The 21,348-nt window shown below is 29.9% G+C and overlaps 1 protein-coding gene across 1 annotated transcript in view; it reads right to left on the reverse strand.

Annotated features, from left to right (window-relative positions):
* IRSp53 (Insulin receptor substrate 53 kDa) overlaps positions 1–11,301 on the reverse strand; it is a 353,967-nt gene extending 342,666 nt beyond the window's left edge. Inside the window, exon 1 of the mRNA XM_088266488.1 lies at positions 10,907–11,301. The gene's annotated coding sequence lies outside the window, so the exon portion shown is untranslated. The remainder of the gene's footprint in view (positions 1–10,906) is intronic.
* Positions 11,302–21,348: the final 10,047 nt, after the last annotated feature.

Genomic DNA, 21,348 nt, shown 5'->3' on the forward strand with positions numbered 1-21,348 from the left:
AAATGTGTTTTTTTACTACATTTAAGTTCTGAACTGACATTTCTTGGTGGAGCTGCATTTTATGTAATAAAATAAATAACAACTATTTATATAGTTTTTTCCACACATTTTTTTGACCAGCGACTGGGTTTCGTCGTAACTGACATCATTAGATTGGTGGTGTCGATGATGGTGTTGTTTACGACGAAACCCAGTCGCTGGTCAAATACAATTTATGTGGAAAAAACTGTATAGCTGTTATTTTATTATATTTATATTTTTAACAATAAAACGAAAGTTTTTCGGTCATACAATACATTTTTACAATACTCAACGTAGATGAAGATTTTATTATGATGGAAATGAAAATTACAAGTCGTAAACCCTATAGACCAAGACTTCCGCATTCCCAACTCAATATCAATGTTGATATATCGACCATAATCCTAACTAGCAACCCCTTACATTGAGGTTCATACAATTATACAACGTACTTACAAACGTTTGAAAAAAGCCATTGTGCACAAATATTTGAAACTAGTCAATTTATTGTTTACAGTTTATTTTTAATAAAATCAATAGCTGTTCCCAACCATGCGTTTTCGTGACTCAGTCTGGTTAAATAGAAAATATTTTTTTTTTTAAGTGAGCACACATTTCTGCACATGTTTAATTTTACAATTCTTGTGAAGGAGGGAAACTTATAAATTACATTGAAAATAGTAAATGACTGCAACTGTCAAAAAAAGTTCCATATAAAGGCCATATAAAGGCCAAATTATGAATTATCTTGAAAATTTAGAAATACAAAAAAACCTGAATTCTAATAATAATTTATTAAATAATATATTGTTTCAAAATTCTTCGCCATTGCTTTCCATTTTTCCTTTGTTTTCAAACTCCGTTCCTTGACTAACCCCTTCCCCTTACTTTCCCCTCTCCTTATTTATAGAACAATTTTACATTTTATATTTTAGTTACTATACAGACCTGAATGATGGAAGTTTAACTTCTGAAATATGTAGTCTAATAAAACTCAAGTGGTAAAAAACGAAGTGTTTTCTTTAATCAATGTCAAAAAGTAAGCTGTCCTCTTTGAGCAATATTGAGAATTACGCGTGAAGCGTAATTCTCAAGATGTTACGTCCAACAAATGGCGCGGCCATCACGGTCAAATAATCTTTTTTTTTTTTTTTACCTCTCGAAGGTAAAAATACCTGTCGCGTAAAAACGAAGTGCGTTTCAAAAAATTATGTTAAATTTTAATGCAATCGATGAATGAGTGAAGAAGATTTAAGATATTGAACAAACAAATATGAATATTTTCATTTATATTTGAAGGTATTATATACTTTCATCGCGGACTAATATGAAAACTTGTATTTATAAACATGAATGTACGTACATTGTACGTAAAATATTATATAAAGCGATAGCAAAATTTTCCAAAATACAGCACAATTTATTAAACCATTTTGATCTCTTGTAAGATTGCGCAAGTCAATTGAGTTGAAAAATTGCCATTATAGACAATAAACGGGCATGCATGTAGGGTGAATGGCATTGTTGGCTGGAGATACTGACGTTAGACAGAGGGTAAACGACTTGCATGAAATATTGCGAATAGCGCAACACAATATATCACACCGTCTCGCAACGAAAGTTTGAAAAAAGTTACGCAACCGTTACATGCACAAATAATGCAACGATGGCTGCTTCAAAGACCGAGATCAATAAAATTGTGGATTTCGCAATGAGCATTATACTCGCAAGTAACGGTAGTCAATTCACGATACGTATATGTTATCAATTTAAATCGTTTTAATTGTATAATCATTCTTAAATACCGTATTTTTACAAGTATTAATAGATTGATTTCCACCAATTGCAAAACAAGATTTCTTTCATAAGTTTTGTTTTTTTTTTACCCGTTATTTTTTTTGTCTCGAAATCCTCAGAAGAGAAGCTCACTGTTATTTGTTAAAGGTAGTACTGTTTTCTTTTTCAGAAGGATGGGAAATGATTTATGGTTCTCTGAAAGATCTTCGAATTCTCTCAAAATTCATATTTTTTTTAAAATCCAAATGATTTTCTTCTTCTTAGGCTTCAACTCAATACTAGGGGATATTATTATACAAATTTTGACTTTATATGCAGGCTATCTGAGTATGGATTCAATGTCGTAGTGGAATCGCATTCCTATGCTGCGTTGAATATTAATGCAATTGATAGTCGTATTTCGTAAAGTACCACAGCTTTAACAATATGATAACAACAGTTAACAAAGTTTGTTACACAGTTTCAATCTAATTTTATTTTTCAAACAATACTAAAAGCACATTGTCACTTGATGCTCAATTTTTTCACTTTTAACGTTGAATACGTGAAATTTTGGCGCTAATAATTTTTATTCAATTTAAAAAAGTTCCGTTTTTCCGTGAGACAAAGATTGTAAATAAATTAATTAGAATTTTTAAATAAATTTCAAAAAATATTTACATTTTTTCAGAAGAATCATTTTAACACAGGTAGCACAGTAGACTAAAGAAAAGATACATTAAAAAATGGAATTATGTCAACCGAAAATTATCATTATAGGTTTTAAAGAACATTAGTTTCATTTAATATTTTCGGATAAGCTGCATCATATAAAAATACCTAATATCTTATTAAATAATTATGAAGTTTACTTATGAAATATGTATAAAAATATTTTTTTATTTATACATGCATATGCAAAAAGTTTAGATTAACATTGAAATATCCTTACTGTTCAGTATTTCCCGTACCGTGTATACAAATTACATACTTATTTAATACATTTTATATTAATTACCTCTCTGGAAAGAATCGAGCAACGTTAATAACGTGGCCGATCGACACTATGTATTACGTTTCTACCTTTTTCCATTTATTGATAGGTCTTCTTTACATATTGTAGTATCGTTAATTAATAACTTAAAGGATTGTCGAATTAACTAACATAGCCTTGCCTTAAAACAAAATGTCATCTGCATATTTACAACGTTGTTATTAAAATAATATATTGCTGATACATACGTAGCGTGTAGGTGTTACATCATTTTGATATCAACCAGTCGATATCTAATATATTAACACTAGTCATTCCCCTTTATTGTTTAGTAATTAGCATATCTGACTGTCATCTAAGTCCCACAATCAATTCTCTGCCCTCTCAGTATCAAAAAAATACTGTCACGTAAATCGTGTTGAAAGGTTGTCCATCCTTAAGGGGGAACTCACAAACATCCAATTCATTAAACGATCGACCTCGCGAAGGGCAAGAAATATCTCCAAGCACATTTTTTTTAACATATACATTGGAAGTTTTTTTAAAACATATACAGAAAAAATAAAAGGTTTTTTTTACTCCTTGCCGCCTTTCAATAAGTCTTTTTTTTTCAAAACCATATAAGTATATATGTATTTTTAAGAAAAACTTTTTTTTAATACGAAAGTGGAACTTTAAGCATAAAATTCAATTACGTTAAATGCTACCTGGGTTTTAAAAAAATCAGTTGCGATGTATCGTACATTAGGCCTTATAAAAAGTTAATTTTTATTTACGAATAATTAACGAATAACATTATTCAACAATGTATTTTCGATTGCACTTATTAAATGAAACAGAAATAAGAAGTAATTCAGTTTCTTTATGGTTTAAATACTTAATCAAGTGTGATCGTTATAAAGAGGAAATTCAGATAACCATGTAAAAATTGTTACAACGTTATTAAAGCCAGAGTGATAATCTCTTTTAACACAAAATTTTAATCAAATATATAATTTTTGTAACTGTGAATTAATCGTGTCAACATTTTTAGTTGTCACGTTTGTACATTTGCATACAGAGTACCAACTTAACTTTTATGACTTTTTTCACTTGATTTTTCATCACTGGTCACTTCGGTAGAAAGCATGTCCTACTTTTCATTATTAATACAGTCCTTTAGTGTTCAAATTTTAGATATAAATACGTTTAAAATTTAAATAACAATTTGGTATGTAAGTTTGTATTGATTCATTTAAAATTAAAATATTGAGAAATTATGAACGTAAAATAATATTCGATTGTATTGATATCTCAACATAGATGAAGAAGAATATGAAAATTTGGGTATATATAAGGCTTGCGACCTATCATAGGCTGTGATTAAGTGATCATATTACATACGTGTAACATTCACCGTTCCATCCATGATTGACAACCACACTACTCCAATTTTGGAAAATATTTTATGCTTCAATTAACACATTCTTTCATATGATACTTCTTGAAACCATCTATGATAAGTTTAGTAAGTTTTTTTACTAGCAGAAATATGAATAAAAAACTCTTCAAAGAATTTGTGAAGTAGAAAATATATCTAAGAGTTCCCAAAACATAAGTAGTATCAAACTAGGCCAAACTATATAGGCCAAACTGCGAGAAATTAAAAAAAAATAGAATTAAAAAACATCATAGTGGTCTTGTTAATAATTATTTTTCGGAATTTGCAAATCACATAATATAAACTAATCACTCATTTCACTCTCATAAATTAAAATTATTACACCTTGTTCCATATAAAGGCCAAATTATGAATTATCTTGAAAATTTAGAAATCCAAAAAAACCTAAATTCTAATAATAATTTATTAAATAATGTATTGTTTCAAAATTCTTCACCTTTGCTTTCCATTTTTTCTTTGTTTTCAAACTCCGTCCCTTGACTAACCCTAACTTTTCCCTCTCCTTATTTATAGAACAATTTTATATTTTATATTTTACTTATTATACAGACCTGAATGATGGAAGTTTAACTTCTGAAACATGTTGTCTTTAACAAAACTCAAGTGGTAAAAAACAATTGTTTTCTTCAATCATTATAAGTAGTGTCGTTATCAATCATATTACAGGTGTGTAAAGTGATCACTTAAACAAACTGTGAACGGTTATAAGCCCTCTAAATACCCATACTTCCATATTCTTCTTCGTCAGTGTTGAGATGTATAGATGTAAAAATAACTCTTATCCCAGAGTTTTGAAATTAACACGGACACACTCAAAATATTGTGAGTATGAAAATAAATACAGGATTCACAAATTAAGGATGGCCTGCGCTGCAGACTACCCATTATTCGCAAGACGGCAGTCGCAAGACGGCGCTGAAATTTTATTGTATTTAAGATCTACGCTGGCACAATTTTGGATATAAAATTTTGCAATATTTCGTTCTCATGGAGAAAAGTTATGCAACCAAAATTGAAAACGTGATTCTCGAGCGACGCCGTGGTATGCGGCAAACACTCGAGAGCGTGTTTTAAATAATGCCTACCGCCGACAACTTCATACTGTCAATTCAAAATTACCTCATAAAAGTAACGGTAAACTCTACCTGGCGACTTTTCTTAAGCGCTTAAAAATAACGCATGCAAATATGTTGCAGTAAACTTCATCTCTAACGGTCCAGAAAATCACATAATTTAATTAAGTATCTAAATTGATAAGTTTATTGATATTTTTTTTCGGCGAAATCCCATCATTATATAAAAATTTTAGACATAATTTTAATCGATGTATTAAATAATATTTTTTATGTATTTAATACTATTTATTCTTGGACATTGTATTATATATTTATTAATTTATAAATCATGTTCTAAATAAATACAACAAATAAAAATACGAGTATGATTGAATGATGCATGAATGAGGCAAATATTGTTTGCAAAGACAGATTGGTATGGCTTTCTATTTTTTCTGCCTACCCCTACGGAGAAGCGAAGTGACGGTTTTTTTAAATATCAACTACATCATTTTAAAAGTAAAAAAAAAAACATTAAATGTCTAAATTAAAAAAAGTATATTTCAATAAAAATAACGATACAAAATAAAACTCAAATAGATTCTTAATGAGTACATTTTTCTTGCATTCATAAAAGAAATAAGTTTTGGCAATTTTTTTAAATCCTTTTTTATTTTTATTCACAATGTGAGATAAAGAATGCGAGAACCACCTGTTCAGCTTTAAAAAAATTACTTTTGATAAAAAAAATCAACTCGGAAGTCAAATGGAATGTGGCTTACTCCTGTAAAATAAATTTAAGGGATGAAATAAACGATTTCCGAATCACAGGTGCACTTTTCCTCAAGAAAAAAAGAAGAATGCCACCCTTCCAACGACCCACCATGTCCAAAATCCTGTCAGTCATCACACATCCGGTGAATACTAACCTGTCCGCGTAAGGAGCTAAGTTACGCATAGAAAAATCACAGGTTAGAGTTCAGATTTCATATTTAGGCTAAATCGATAAAACTAGGTTAAAACAATAACTACAAAAAATTATTTATTGTTTAAATCACGTTTCAAATATTGCAATCAGTTTGTAATGTATGTAATATACTACGAGTACGTAGTGATGAAAATTTTTATTAATTAACATTCTCATTGCATAAATCTTAACCTTTTTTTATAGTTCAACATTTTTGAAGACGATCAAACGTGAAGACGATCAAGTGATAAAAATAGCTTACATAATATTGTAATACGGCAACATCGAGTTCATTGTACTTACTGCGATGAAAACTTTCGATAAAGATGATCTTTCTCGATTACCTCAATTCTCTTGGATAGTATTTTTAATTGAATGGAGTTAAATAGCTTTAATAAACGGTTACTTGGATGGAATGCTATAATCGTCCATTTAACGCAATTTATATGAAATTCAATTCAATTAAAAAAAGTTTGTAACATTTTTTAACTGACTCCTTTGCAAATTTTACTTTATAATGTTTTTTAAGATTCATAAGTCTCGATTTGAGGGGATGAGTGAAAAAAAAATGTTACACTTTTTTTGGTTTATCCCGAATCGTATACCTTAACGGACACGTACAACACTCTCTCTGCTATTGCAAACAGTACACTACTGTGATGCATGTTGCACTAAGAGTGATTGCAAGTAAAATATATGTAGGTACATGAAGAAACGGTGACAAATTTTTGAATGAAATATTATTAAGGTGTAAGTATACTTTTTGATCCCCTCCATAGAATCGTAGTCAGGGAGTTTGGCTACAATGTATGAGGCCTTAAAATTGTTTCTCTGCGAAAGTCATCATTTAAAAAATAGCTTTTCATCGTTTTTATGGACTGATTAATAAGTTTAGAGATACATTGACCAATTATTACAATCATTATCGTACTTCTTTACTTTGATTTTGTTATTTTTACACCATTGAATGCAGCTAAGATATTAAAACAATCACGATTGATATAAAATAATGAAGACAATTACAGAAGTTTTTTTTTCCACACCAGCGCTGAAATTACAGTAAAAAGGTAGATAACTTTATATTATTTCAGGACTTTTATTTATAACGACATTGATATTTTTTATCGGTTGTATTTCGATAATATCAGAAAAATAATGATACAAAAAATAAACGAAATCAATATTTCGGTTTTTATCCAGTAGAAGCAAGATTTATTTTATCTTTATCACGGAGTTAAAATGTTAACTTCCATATGTAATCGATCCTCAGATGAAGTGTAGACATAATAAATAATTGTAATAATATAAAATTAAATTCAATGTAAGGAATTAAAAAATTATTTAAAGTAAATTTTGAATTTTACTCGAACTGGAATCTAATCCGAAACATCTTAGTGGTGACAGCAAGTACTAATCACTAACTTCTCTACAAACCCAGAAAAATAGTTTTTGATTGGAAAAATAGAATGTTCAAATATTAAACACAAAATCAAAAATTACAAAACCAACAAAACAAGTAGGTTAGTCCACTGTAAGCGATTTTCCAATTTTGGAAAATGTATATTGGAAATAAATAAAACGCGATTGTAGATATTACTTTCGTTATCGGTAATCGAGAACGCGGCCCAAAAACTGTATTCCTTGTAATATTATCCTTAGCCTCTCAGCTTGGTATTGTATATATCATTATGTATCTGGATATTATATAATTCCTCCCTAACCCCAAGGAATAACCACTTAACTTCAACACCCCGTTGGAAAAATAAAGGAAAACCTTAAAGTTAGTTATGTATGACAAGTTGATACTTAATACGTTTACATATTTTTGGCGTCTTCACTAACTGAATTTGGAAACATTTATCAAATTAATAAACAGGTACATAAAAGTATACTAAATTTAAAAAAACTATCAATTAAAATTTGATTACTCTCCCTAATTTTTTTATTCAATAAGATTGATAGGTCAAAAAAATAACAAACAAAAAACAAATTTCCATGAAAGTTATTTACGGTTTCATTCCGAAAAAAACTGATTGACAACCGATTTCAAAATGCTAAAGTCGTTAGAAATATAAACCCGGAAGTTAAATCTTCATTTTATTTCCTCTGTGATATATTTACTAAAACTTCTAATATATTTCTATTTTCGTGTATAAAAGACTTTTGAAGAAAATTAGATTTTAAAATCCTTACTTTTTATTGTGCTGATATTTTGGAAATGAAATGAGTTAAAATCATATTTTCGACAAAACTGTATACTTATATCTATATTTTATATCATATTATTAATCATTGATAATGTTTGGACATGAGTTAGTCAGCATAAAATCAAGAAAACCCAATGATGTAAGGTTGTAAAAAAAAAACTATTTAGGTTTTTTCCGTGTTTTTGTTTTTGTTCAGCAATATGTCAAAATGCATGCATACTTTTTTACGTTTTTTGTTCTATTTTATGGATTTTTTATTAATTATATTTATATTTATTCAAAAACAATCCTCATTATATTAAGACATATGTTTTGTATATTTTTTATGCTGTACCTATTCTTATTTGGATGTATGTTACTTATTTTGTGCTATTTTACTTTTGCGGTGTTATTTTTTTACTATATAATAGTTGTAAAAGCTCTCTGGACACTTATAAACATAAATCGCCCACTCCTTTCAAGAACGTAATAAATCAAAAAACTTGATTTTTCAGGAGAACGTTTTCAAAGTTTAAAAATACAATACAATGCAATAAAAATAAATATTGAGCCACTTATTAAACTTTATACTGTGCAACTGATATTTTTAGGTAAAACCTGAAGGTTTTTTCTCAATTTGAAAAATATTTAGTATATTTTAAAAAATATTAAACAATACCTTTTCTTCAAAATGCAAAAACAAGACTTTCTGTAGCGGGTAAATATTTAAGTTAAAAATATGCTTCTTTTGCTGGGATATAGTACATTTTCTGGGCATTCCGAAAACACGCACAACTGAAAATTGTCGATTTTTGATTTATGACGTTCTTGAAAGGAGTGAGCGATATGTCAATACTGTTTTAATATCAAAAACAAAAAATGAATTAAAAATTGACTGTTTTACGTTATTGATGACGATTTTTAATATGCTTTTATTTCTTATGTCACGTAAGTGACCAACAAATTAAATAATTGCATTAATTAAAGTTTTATTAAATTATGATATTCATTACGAATGCACTGATACACGCAAAAAAATAACAGGTGTGAAAGAGAGTGAACGTTACAAGTTGATATAAAAAGTATGAATAATAATTATGGAGCAATGTGTTGACATTTAAAAGACAACACTAGTCAATTCTGCTATTGTATTTGTGTCAAATTTCTAAAATTAAATAATTCGTCCGAGTACGAGGATAGTTAGGTATCTATTCAAATGATTTTATAATAGCAATAAATCATCTTTTGCGTGGCAATAAGTTTACTGTATTTTTTCTCCTATATATAATATAAACGTTTTGTTTATTGATGTCTTGATAATCAATTACTAAGGAAAGTAACAAAGTAAACTATTCAACTATGCAATGTTAATAACTTAAACTCTCCTTTTGTAATTTATTTCTAATGGTTGTCATTTTTACTGGTTATGCTGTTTTTTCTGGATACTAATGTATTCCGAAAAAAAAATCATTCACTTTTGTTTTTTAACCAACAGAAGTAAAAAGTAAATGTTAATTTACAACGTAGTTAAAGCGATAACTTCAGTATGTAATGTGTTCTGAAAGTATTAAATAATATTACAGAAAAATATTTTTTGAATACTTAACACTTGATACTACTTTACTACACACAAATGAATAATAAATAATCAAACCCTTACCGCACCCCAATGGTGCATAGGGCACTGCTTCATAAAAACGCAGTGTTATCTCGATCGTTCACACATGAAGGAAATGTGATCAGCCCTCCACTTCAGGTACCAGTCCAGTGTAATATTGAAAAAATATGAGTGGAAAAATCACTTTTATTATATATCACCCCCCCTTGGGAATCGAACCCGGGACCTCCAGAACGGTAGCCGAGCATGCTGACCATTACACTACGGAGGCGGAGAAAACATATGAACACAAATAAAATAAATATAATACTTATTTCATAAGAACGAGAAAAACCAAAAAAATATTATTTTTAAATAAACCCTTAGAAACTATTTCCAATAATTGATAATCTTTTTGTTTTATCAACGTTGAGATATAGTTAAAATAATAAAAATTAAATAATGTTTATTATTTTAATTTATTGAACGAGTTATCTGACTGAAGAATAAATTGAACCCGGAACTTCATGCTCGATGCCACAACGTGCTTAACGTTACTAAATAGGGTAATATAACAACGATAATATGAAACATCATAAAAATAAATTGTATAAAAACCATAATATTGTTTTTACCTCAATATTATATATGTGAACTGTTGTAATTAAAAAATTATTAAATAAATATGTATGTACTTGGCTTGATATATTCTTGTCTGGGAATTGATAACAGGAGAGGGAGGAAAAAGCATGACACCATTTATTTTATTGTATTTAATAGGATTAAATTATTTTGAAGAATAAAACATAGAAGATCATTTTATATTGAAGTTTAACTTGTTAATAAAAGTTGATTAATTTCTTACGTACAAAAATCCAAGAAGTCTCCTCCTCCTTTGAAAATCAAGTTCTAAAATGGCCATAAAATCACTGAATAATTCATGAATCACAAAATCTTATCCACAATACACGAGATACTAGATCCATACAACTATTTATAATATATAAAACTTATGGAAAAAACACTTACAACTATCTTAGAGCGACGCTAAAGTTAGAAGATAAAAATGTATCGTCTCGGTGTTAATTGAGGATCAACACTCAAAGCGAAGTTTGTCGGGAAATTAGCACAATTATCACTGAATCGAAGGGAATCGGAAAAGAGGAAAGAAGTTTGATATTTTTATTTGATTTTACGAGCTCGTAAGCATACCACGGCGCGAAGCGGCGACACGTCCTCCCGGCACAAACGCTAGCAGACGACTGAATTTACGGGCAACTTTCTAAAACTCGCGGCGTTCAGTATGCAGTATCCACTAAAGGCATTAAAGCCTAGGGCGCCTACTCTGTGGCCTTTCCTCCGAGATTCTAGATGGAATCTACTCGGTAATCTTGGTATGCTGTATGTGCAAAATTCGCTATCATACACGTGTTATTCAATGTATGTACAATCTACAATCAAATCATTTCATCAATTATCTACTTACTTACTGAAACATTACGTACCTTAGCGACTGGTATGCTAACCCGACTACATTTTTAAGATGTTTGACTAGATAGATATATTAAAAATGTAATCCGTACATTCTTCATCTATGTTGAGATGTCAAAAATAATGTAAAAAATAACTCCTAATTAGATAAAATCCAGATTTGTAAACAAGTATTTGGAAACACTCAAAAATATTGTAAATAAGCTAATTGGTCAAATTATTAAGCTAGAATAACAATTTAAAATGATGTTTTCCAGCGTTTCTCAAGTATGTGAATATAATCTAGGATTCCGACCTCACATACAAATAAAAGTGTTTTTGCTTAATAAAAGCTTTCATCATCCCACCATAGATGTCTCTAGTGAACTCTCGCATACCGTGTTTCGAGTTCGATCAATATATCGAAAAGTTTTAAGAATTTCAGTAGTGTGGTTATTAATAATGGGTAAAATCGGTGAATGTAAAGTGATCACTTAAACCAGCCTGACGGTCGTAAGTCCCGTAAATGCCCAGATTTCCATTTTCTTCATCTATGTTGAGATGTCAAAAATAATGTTTTTGGTAAACATCATAATTAGATAAAAACATGTAAGTAATGACCGTTTAATTGACGTATAAAAATGTCAGCATTGTTAAATTGTTGGCGAATTATAATAAAATATTATTATTATTAAGGACTTAGTAACATAATTGAATCATGGAATTGAAATGAACGAGATGAATTCCAAAATTCATCTCGAATTTTTTAGTTCCTATGTATAATAAATTAACGAAAGATTTATTAATTTATCCTTGACAATTTGTTTATTTATTTCCCGACATGGTGTTGATGATTAATTATATTATAAAACACGCAATGATCATGACTATATTTTGCGATACTTAGGGCCCATTCCCCGCCTTTTGGTAATTTTAAATAACATGGGAAAAAATGTAAGCCGTTTAACACATCATTATTTATAACATGCATAAATTTATGTTTAAAATATATGATTATAAATAATGATCTAATACATGTTTAAATTATTTAGTTTTTTATTAATATTCGCCTAGTAATTATGAAAATCATGGCTCATGTGTGATTAAAATATAAAATAAAAAACAAAACGAAAATCGCCCTCTGTACAACATGTACCTAAGTATGTACAACTTTTTGAGTGTGTCCAAATACTTGTTCACAAATCTGGATTATCTCCAATTAAAGGAGTTATTTTTCATACTTTCACACACTCAAAATGATGTAAATAAATTATCCGGTCAAATTATAAGCTTAAATAATAAAAATGAAAATGATATATTCTGGCGTTTCTCATGTGTGTGATTATAATCCAGGATTCGGCCTCACATACTAATATAAGAATTTCTGCTTAGTAAAAAGCTTCTTTACATCTCACCAATAGATATCTCTAGTGAAGTTCTAGTGACTCAAGAACAAGGTTTCTAAATTGGTTCATATATATGGAACTTCCAAGAATTTGAGTAGTGTGATTGTCAATAATGGGTAGAATTGGTGAATGTTACACGTTGTAAAGTGATCACTTAAACCAGCCTATGACGGTCGTCCACCCCGTAAATGCCCAGATTTCCATATTCTTCTTCATCTTCGATGAGTCACGATGCCAAAAAATACCTAAGAATGTGCTCAATTTATGATTTTAAGTAGGCACTCAGTTTTTAAAAAATCGGCTAGTGATAATAACATAATATGTTTGGTTGTAAGAATTATCCAAGAAACGATAAACCTATAATTGTTTAAACATAGTTGAATTAATAACTGACTTCGACTCAGTAACTAAGACATGCAGTAATAATTGTACGTCGCAACTGTGTGCATAGTGCACATTTGTGTTAGCGAATGCAGCCACACATAGTCAGTGAAAAGAATTTATTCACTTCTCATTACTAAAGCCAACATAATATTTGACGTGATTAATTAACTATGGAAAACAGAGATACTTTACTTGCATGAGATTTGTTAACAATCGTGTCAGACAAAACGATAAATGAAAAGTTTTGTTAAATTTGAGTTATGTTGACACAAATGCAGAAACAATGGAGTCTAAAGCATTATTAACTCAATGTTATTCACAGCATTATACAAGTGGTAATCATTTTTTTTATTGATTTGGCGTTTAATTTGTAAAACTCCATTTTAATTTATGTATTAATTGTTAGATATCGCTCACTCCTTTCAACAACGTCATATATCAAAAATCATCAATTTTCAGTTGTGCATGTTTTCGGAATGCCCAGAAAATGTACTATATTCCAGCAAAACCGGCATATTTTAAACTTAATATTTACCCGCTACACGGCGGAAAGTGTTGTTTTTGCATTTTGTAGAAAGGTATTGTTGAATTATTTTTTGAAATATACTATATATTATTCAAATGGAGTAAAAACCTTCAGGTTTTGCCTAAAAAAAATCTGTTGCACCGTAAAAAGTTCAATAAGTGGCTTGATATATATTTTTAATACATTGTATTATATTTTTAAACTTTAAAAATGATCTCCTGAAAAATCAAGTTTTTTGATTTATGACGTTGTTGAAAGGAGTGAGCGATATGAGTTTCGTGATTAGATTCCTGACATGTATTTTTTTTAAGTAACAAAAAAGCTTTAAAAGTAACAAGATCAAGTATTTTAAATACGTGAAAGTGATCAGGCCAGAATGGCAGAATTGGAGATGCATGAATAAGTAGAAGCAAATATTGTTTTCAAAGACAGACTGATGTGGCGTTCTCTTCTCTCTGCCTACCCCTACGAAGAAGGAGCGTGATGGTTAATTTGTTTTTTTTTTTTATAAAAGCTGAATTTAGCCCCTTAAAAGGCATTCAAGTTATTATATAAATATCTTAACAGAGAAAACGGTAACATGTATACAAAAAGAATTTGGAAATCTTTGGACCTAAGTGATCATTTAAAACACTAAACACATGTGTAATGTTAATCTTCGCCTTTTCCACATTCATCCATCTTCTCATACATGAGGAATGAAGAGGTAAGGCGTAGGACGCAGCAAATCTTGGTTACAACTGTCGTCAAGAAAAGGCGATTCAGTTGGCTTGGCCATGTACTCCGCATGCCTCCTGAGAGCCTTAATCAAGCTTGCCTCTTTTACAAGGCATCAGGTTCGCGCCGCCCAGGACGACCACTGCTGATAATTCGTCGGCAGTTCTCGTCAGAACTTCGGGACGTGGATCTGACTTGGGAGGATGCAAGAGAGCTGGCAGCCGACAGAAAAGCCTGGAGACAGTTTGTGGACCCCATATGCTCCACCTAGGGAGCGGATATGGTTTATTTAATTAATTTAATTGATCATGTAATTTTGTTTTCCATTCTGTCCATTATTCATATTTGCCGAATTTTTGAAAGTTACGTGTATATATGGCGTATTTTATTTTAAAAGTTCTTTTACATATCAGTTGTTCAACTGGTTTTTTGTCATTAAACGTGTTTTTATTTATGTGAGAGCTTTTTTGTCTTGGGATAGCCTTTAAAAATATAATCCAGTTATAAAGTAAAACAGCATCAGTTTCTCAATTTAAAAAGGCTGTTTGTCATTATTTATATTTTGAATAATATTGTATAAGACAGACATTGAAAAAAAATTTTTTTTTAAATATTACGTTAATCATTTTAATTACTATTTATCGAGATAAATATGTGTGAATACAAAAGAAATGCAAAAAGAGAGGTTCTGCATATTTAGATTTTATTTATTTATTATTCTTTTGACTTGTTTTGAACCCACTACTCTAACATCGAAGTTAATTATGTTACCATAGGAACATAATTGAAATCCAATTAAACTTAAAACTAAAAGTTTTTTCTCAAAAATTCAAACATATACAAATACGAGAATTTTTAATATGAACTAGCAAATAATTTACGCATTCTTTATACACATGTTTGATTTTTTCTGATCATTAAAATATAAATAAAATGAATTCAAGATTTCTATTTTCATAAATATGTTAATATAATAGTTATCTTTATAGATTTTTATATGATCTATATCGATCCTAGAGGTTTAGTGCTTGCCCATACATAGAGATTATCAAAACACCGCTAACTGTTTATTACTTTTAGGGTAATTAATATAAAACTAACTAACCATCACGCCGCTTCCCCGCAGGGGTAGGCATAGAAAATAGAACGCTACACCACTCTGTCCTTCCCAACATTCTTCGCCTCTTCCACGTTCATGCATCTCCTCATACATACCCGCCGATCAATATATTTTTTACATAAAAATAAAGAAAAGTTCATCTTCGAGATATCAACATGACTGAACAATACCAAAATGCAATAACCATTCCAACAGAATTTTAAATATTTGGGAACCAAGTACTTCAATAACCTTCCTTAAGATATTTAAAAAATTGAAAACAATAAATTGCAAAAAAATAATTAAATTAATAAATTACATGTTAATCAAAGAAAGAAAAAAACAAACAAAAAAATAAAATATATTACTAACAAATATAAACAATACATAATACGTGTTAGTCCCTCTCCAAGCACAAGAGCTTTGTCTCTTTATTGGATAGTATTGCGTTTTTAATTTTAAGATTGTAAAAGTACAAATGTCTATACAATGAATTTAAATGATTACAAAAAAACTTTTATAACCATATTAAACAAATAAATAAATAAAAACACATTAATAATTATTTTGTGTTCTGGACGACTTCTTCAGCCCAGTTGATGACTATGTTCAGAAAAAAATTTCGAAACATAGGCATCATTCGGATTACGGAGCGTTCGGATTAACGAGCTGACACTTTGGTAGCATAACATAATACTAACCGGAAACTATTCCGTCTGTGTCGCTAATGCAGTACCTCGGAAATGGTTATGACGGACGTGTGAACGGTTTCCACGCCCTACTACCCCATCGATTACGGAGCATTTGGTAACACATCTAAAACTCAATCAACGAGACCATAAGAGCCAGAGCAGAATGGATGCAGTCCCTAATATATACTCTGAAAACTAGATCATTAGAACTCCTACGATTTCCACTATTTTTGCGTTTTACTGTTTTTTGTCAGTCTTTTTATTATACATTTTTATTGCAATAAATTTGCTTTACTGTTCTTTTTTCACTTATTTCTTCCAAATGCCCATACATATCTTAATTCCATCGATAATGCTTATCTAGTACTTGCATATTATATATATATATATATATATATATATATATATATATATATATATATATATATATATATATATATATATATATATATATATATATATATATATATATATATATATACATATATATATATATATATATATATATATATATATATATATATATATATATATATATATATATATATATATATATATATATATATATATATATATATATATATATATATATATATATATATATATTTAAATATATGTATAAATATTTATATATATATATATATATATATATATATATATATATATATATATATATATATATATATATATATATATATATATATATATAAATATTCAAACCCTTATCCGCACCCCAATGATGCATAGGGCACTGCATCATATAAACGCAGTGTTATCTTGATCGTTAACACATGAAAAAAAGGTGATCAGCCCTCAGCTTCAGGTACCAGTCCAGGGTAATATTGAATAAATATTAGAGTGAAAAAATCACATATATTTATTTGACCCCCGTCTGGGAATTGAACCCGGGACCTCCAGAACGGTAGCCGAGTGTGCTGACCATTACACTACGGAGGCGGACGAAAAAATTATTTTACATACATATTTTACATACGACATACGGTGTTTGAAAATGATGCGGAATGTATCGAAACACGTGTCACAGTAGATTTTAAGAAATAGTGGTATTTACTAAGTAAAACATTAATTAAAAATGAAAAAAATATTATTAAAATTATTGATTTATGGTTTGACTGCAATGCAAAATTCTATCGTATTCGATAATAAGTATTAAACAATAGTTTTTATAATACATAAGTATATCTAATATGTTACGCTGGACTAAACCTAGAGTATTTCTATTTACAGTCGTAAATATTTATGTACTTAACGGTATTATATTTCCAACGCGTGTTTGTGACTCGCGTTCTAGAATTATACCGTATTGGGGACAGATTGTCAAGTAAAAAGTGACGATTTGTAAAGAAAGATGGCATTTTACCTCATCACGACTTAACGTGTTTTGAAGCCCAGCTCAGGAGCAAGCTGTGTTAAGTCACCAAAAGTCGTAACCAAGCGTAACGATCTTTCTAGATTAAAACAATCATCGAAGGATATCGCTATGTACTAAGGAGTTGGAAGATGGTCAGTAATAACTCGCTAGCACGTTGACATTGGTTTATTATACAAAAGTATTAGTAGGTAGCTCTAAGTGAGTGACTGGATTCTGGGAGAGATAAATTAAGAATGCGCTTGCCAGACAATGCGGGTATGCACACAATTGCGACTTTGTTGTGGTCGCCAAAGTGCCATCAACATGCGCATATTTCTTACATTTATAAAAATAAAATCCGAGCATTTGCGGGACTTGCGATCATTAGATGGTTTAGGTTATCACTTTATGCGCTTCGCAACATTGAGTATTGTACTCATGATTAAACAACCTTTTTTGAATTTCAAAATTACATTTAAAAGGAAATACTTGTTAGTGATCCAACTTTTATATTCTCAATCAAAATCAATTTTTCGTCTCTGAGATGCATGAATGTGGAAGAGACGAAGAATGTTTGCAAAAACAGAGTGGTGTTGAATTTAATTCTCACTGCCTACCTCAACGGAGAAGTGGCGTGATAGTTTGTTTGTTGTATTTTATATTTCAGAACACTTGATTTTAAATATGATATGAGCACAAAAATTTAAATGAATGTAAAAAATTAATATTTAAATGAATGTAAAAACAGCAAAAAAATTATAGAATAAAATAACAACTATGTAGTTTTTTTTTCCACATGAATTTTATTTGACCAGCAACCGGGTCTTATTTGACCAGCAGAACAGTCTAATGATTTCGTTTATGGCAAAACCCGGTTGCTGGTCAAATAAAATTCATGTGGAATAAACTACAAACTTAGTTGTTTTTTTATTCTATAAAATGCAGTTCCGTCGAAAAAATGTCAGTACAAAACTTAAATCAAATAAAGAGTTTTTAATAATTTTTTTTCTTTCAGACACTGGATTATTCACCCTACGGATTATCACATTTATGTATACAGTCTGTTCACAGTTATTTTACCTCTAGTTTTTTTTATTATTATTTACACTGCCAAATAAATCATAAAAAAAAACTAGAGGTAAAATAATCGTGAACAGACAGATTATAGGTGTCTCAATTTGAGACGACACATCTATCGTTTTTATTAGAAAGAAGATGTAAATCAAGGCATCCCATGATTGTTTCATATAAAAACGATAGACGCTTTGACTCAGATCGAGACAGCTACAATATACATGTATATAGCATTTTTTCCTTCACGAATAACATCGTTTCATCTTTATAATATTTTAAATTGTGTTTAAATCTAATTACATGTGCACTAATATAATACGCACTTTTTCTCTTTGCTCTTTTTCTACATTGGTGCCAAATAATCTTTTCTATTATACAAGGTTAAGCACAGTGCCTAATTGAACATACAAACTTACTCGAGAACTTAAAAAAACACAAGAATGCACTTACAAAATAGTGTCAACTTTTTTTGGTACCGGCGCGGCCATATTTAAAGTATTTGCGTTTATAACTTCGAGTAAAACAGAGACACTGGGTCATTGAAACCGCAGTCAAAATGAATTTTTTACTTGTCATAGGAAATACATTATTTCGCTTTGCCAAATTATTTTAAAATCAGATCAGACATGATCGTTTTTTCATAAATATGCAGGCGACCTTAAAATTTATTAGAAATAGAAGAACGTGCAGTTATTTTGATGAATAATTATTTCTGCGATAGTTGTTCCCTATAGTATGGCTTAAAATACAGTATCTACTCAATGAATTAGGGCCACGCAGAATTTCGCGCAATTTCTCAATTCAAACAGGAATAACTCAGAGAAAACCTTGAATAAAACAACATTGAATTTTATTTACACATGAACACTTTATTACGCTTAAATTATGCATATATTTTCATATAAATATAGTTAGTATTTAGTATTTCCACCTTTGGCAGAAATAACTGCCTCAATTCTTTTTGGCATAGTTAAAATGCACTGTTTTATCATGTTTTTTATTTCTTCGTCTTCTAACCAAATTTTTTGAATATTTTTTTTAGACAGTCTACTGTCGGATTTGGAAATGAGTATAACTTATTTTTTAACATGCTCCATACGTTTTCTATAGGATTAAGGTCCGGAGAATTTCCAGGCCAGGGGAGCAAAGGCAGATTTTTGTTAGACAAAAATTTTATTATTGATTTAGCCCGGTGGCAAGGTGCCCCATCCTGCATGAAGGTGTATGGACCTTCTGTTAGGTCGAGTGTATGGTAGAAGGGCAATAAAATTCGTTCGAGGACCTGCTTATAGGAATTTTGGTTCATTGTTCCTTCCACGAAAAACAACGGCCCAGGTAAATTGTTAATAATACATGACCATATCATTGTTGCAGGGGGGTGTTTGATAACTTTTACCACACAGGCCTCATTGTAACGTTCCATTGGTGTTCTCCTGACGAATCGACGGCTCTCTGTCACGGCTTCTAACCGGCACTCATCACTAAAGATGACCTGAAAAATAATGAAAAATTGAGTTTAATTCAAAAATATAAGTTTTTTTACTAAAATGATATGTTGAAAATTCAATTTAAATAAATACCTTTTTCCAATCATCTACCGAGTAATTTCGATGTAGCCTGGCCCATTTTAATCGATCCGCTTTCATTCGTGGTGTCAATTTTGGTACTTTTACAGGGCGCCTGCATTTCAGATTTACTTCGTAAAGACGTCGCCTCAGTGTTGATACCGATATATTTATACCCTCTTCTTCCAATTTTATTTTTAATGTTTTTGCTGATGCACTACGGTTTTCTAAGGCACTTTGAATGATTTTTCGATCAGTCCTCGGTGTTGTTTTTCTAATCCTACGACAGTTCTTTCGCCGATTGCTGGTGGCGGGTGACTGATTTTTTATTGATTTTGAAATTCTGGCCACTGTTTAACGAGAAACGTTTTCTTTTTTTGAAATTTCTCTAGTAGATAGTATTTCTGATTTCAGTAGCACCATAACACTAGACTTTTTTTCCTCAGAAATGTCTTTACTTTTTCCCATTTTGTCCTTTTCAAAAAAAACACTTGTGTTTACAAAAAAAAATTATACTTTATGAACTAAAATTAAAAATTAAGTTTTTTTCACAAGACACGATAACTATATAACCTCTCTGAACAAAACAACAACCAGAACTCAAGAAACTTCACTAATAAATGAGATAGGACTATTTTTTTAACTTTCAACTATCTGTCTACCTGTGCTAATTAGGGACCTTTCTCAGAAAAAGGGTTTGAAATTTTGTAAAGGCTTAAATAATCCAGGTATATTTTACATATTATTGAAGGTAATATACATGGTATTAGATGTCAATAGAAAACTTAAAGTATTTATGTCAAATAAATATAATAATCCAAAAGATTTCAGAGTATTCAAAAAAATAATGGGTGGCCCTAATTCATTGAGTAGATACTGTATATGCACAAATCTGAATTTTCTTCCATTATTTTTTTAGACTGCGACCCAAAACAGCCATTTGGTGGTTTTTCCGAACCGGTGTCTCAGATTCTTATCCCTAGCAGTCGTCTACAGATCTCTTGGC

The sequence above is a fragment of the Brachycentrus maculatus genome, unplaced genomic scaffold (assembly GCF_059751285.1).
Source record: "Brachycentrus maculatus isolate JH-2025_06_01 unplaced genomic scaffold, ASM5975128v1 h1tg000269l, whole genome shotgun sequence".
Taxonomy (NCBI): Eukaryota; Metazoa; Arthropoda; class Insecta; order Trichoptera; family Brachycentridae; genus Brachycentrus; species Brachycentrus maculatus.